Source organism: Lissotriton helveticus, chromosome 8 (genome assembly GCF_964261635.1).
Source record: "Lissotriton helveticus chromosome 8, aLisHel1.1, whole genome shotgun sequence".
Lineage (NCBI taxonomy): Eukaryota > Metazoa > Chordata > Amphibia > Caudata > Salamandridae > Lissotriton > Lissotriton helveticus.
Window position 1 is genome coordinate 1,306,307,272 of NC_136069.1, and position 2,931 is coordinate 1,306,310,202.

Consider the following 2,931-nt stretch of genomic DNA (forward strand, 5'->3'; position numbering starts at 1 on the left):
TTTTCTGCATTGTCCTTTGTCGCCCCTCCCGGCTCGTTGCCCTCTGTCGTCCGAACACCCCTACTCCCCCCTCGCGCTCGCTGAGGTCGTTCGCCAGCAGCCCCCATCCCTGCTTTTTATCGGCACTGGGGGCGGCAAACTGTGGTATCGCACCGGGCGTCAAAAGCCCTAGCACCCCTCTGCAATTGCACTGTTTATTTGACCCATAAAAATCAATTTGTTTATTTGTCCATTTCATACACGTGTTCACAACCACAAGGCCATAATCCACAAGTGGATCTAATCCAAATAATGCTGGAAATTGGAACATGGTATAATGTGGGCCATTGGGAGGTGGCATGGGATGGGAAGAAACAGATTTGCTATACCATTTGTGAAACAGTCCCAGCACTTCTCAGCAGTGCTGCTATACTATCCGTGAAATAGTGCCAGCACTTACTGGGGTTTCTAAACTGTCAGTGCAACAGCACAAGCACTTCTAAGCAGGGCTGTTATACTATCTGTTAAACAATATCTGCATTTCTCACTGAAGTTGCTAAACTGTCAGTGCAACAGTAGTAGCACTTCTCAGCAGTGCTGCTATACTATCCACAAAACATTACCAGCACTTCTCATCGGGGTTGCTATACTGTCAGTGGAAGAGTACAAGCACTTCTCAACAGGGCTGCTGTATTCTGAGTGGAACATCAGCACTTCTCAACTTAGCTGCTATACCTTTAGTGGAACAGTATCAGCGCTTCTCAACAGGGCTGCTATACTTTTTGTGGACTAGCACCATCCCTTCTCAGCTGGGCTGCTGTATTCTGAGTGGAACAACATCAGCACTTCTCAACTTGGCTGCTATACCTTTAGTGGAACAGTATCAGCGCTTCTCAACAGGGCTGCTATACTTTTTGTGGACTAGCACCAGCACTTCTCAGCTGGGCTGCTGTATTTTGAGTGGAACAACATCAGCACTTCTCAACTTGGCTGCTATACCTTTAGTGGAACAGTATCAGTACTTCTCAACAGGGCTGCTATACTTTTTGTGGACTAGCACCAGCACTTCTCAGCTGGGCTGCTGTATTTTGAGTGGAACAACATCAGCACTTCTCAACTTGGCTGCTACACCTTTAGTGGAACAGTATCAGCACTTCTCAACAGGGCTGCTATACTTTTTGTGGACTAGCACCAGCACTTCTCAGCAGGGCTGCTGTATTCTGAGTCGAACAACATCAGCACTTCTCAACTTGGCTGCTATACCTTTAGTGGAACAGTATCAGCACTTCTCAACAGGGCTGCTATACTTTTTGTGGACTAGCACCATCCCTTCTCAGCTGGGCTGCTGTATTCTGAGTGGAACAACATCAACACTTCTCAACATAGCTGCTATACCTTTAGTGGAACAGTATCAGCACTTCTCAACAGGGCTCCAGTACTTTTCCAGGAATAGCACCAGCACTTGTCAGTGCGGCTAGTATACAATTAGCGGAAAACTGCCAGACCATCTCAGCAGGCTGCTGTACTCTGTGGAACAGCACCGACACTTCTCAGCACTGCTGCTATACTTTTATAGGCACAGTAAAAACACTCATCAACATGGCTGCTATATGTATAGTGTGACAGTAAAGACATTTCTCAGCTGGGCTTCTACACTTTTAGTGGGACTATAAAAACAAGTCTTAACATAGCAGCAATACTTAAGAGATTAAGAGATGATCTCAGAGCAAGAAGAAAGTATAAATGGAGGCAACTCTTGCTTCTCTGTGACAGACTCTCTGGGTACTTACACTGCCTCGCTGTCTGCAAGGTGGCTCTGGATTGGCCTGCCTGGCAGGATAGGGCGTGCCTAGCACATATTACGGTGGTGAGGGTGGTGGTGGTGGGGGGGGGGGGGCATTGAGACATTATTTACAAAATATCAGCGTGATGTTTAGGTTTGTTTTGGAATACACTGATACCAGGTGAACACCTGTTTTTCACACTGTATAATGGCTATCTGTTGATGATACCCTGTCTGCCAAAGTCACAATGAAAATACATTACCAGAATAGATTAATATCTTCGTATATGCGATGAACATTTATGTGTGGGTATTTGTGTAGCACTAACTGTGCCAAACTGTCTGGGGATTTTTGTACCAGACACAAGAACTGAAGTGAAAACAATACACTTTTCTTTCTTCCATAGCTCATGCACTGGTCTCTCATGTTTTGTTTCTTCCATAGGCCTAAAAGCTATTACGGCCGATTCACAAAAGCATGTATGTGTAGTACTTCAGGAGTCCTCTTTTGCCTATTCCTTGATGCCTTTCTGAATTGGCCTGAAGCGTCTAAGACCCTAAAAGTGAAAAAGGGCATAGTTTTTTTTATGTGTAATATGTATATAACATTATGACAGAAATATATATTCCTATTTTTAATGTTGCTGGCTAACTTGGAGAGGCATGTAAGAGAACGCAAAAGAGTGAGTACTATTTATAAAGGGCTTTAAGTTTGGGTGAAAACAGGGGGGGTCTCTCATAGGGGCGTGGCCGCTACAATTAAGGGCGTGGCTTGAAGCATTTACGCGAAACTAAAAAATCTGTGCTTAGCATATGTGCTGCCCCGACTGCTATTTTGCTGCTTCTGTCCATTCATCCAGAGACAGAACACAAGTAACATTACACCTACAACAAGCCAGGACTATTGGCTTGGTCAGTGGTTGTAAGTTGCATAAGATGAATAAATAACAACTATCACTTCGTTCTATACAATATTGAAAATGCCACTCGTTTGTGGGCGAGGTTGTGGCTAAGGCTGGAGCAACAGACCGAGTTGAAAAAACGGGTTCGAGCCTGACTTCCTGTGATTCAAAAAACATGAAGATGCCCTTGTGTAATATAACTGGTGCTCATGTAAAGCGCTCCAAGTTTGTACTATATGAAACTGAAAAACGAGTCTCTTTGAACTT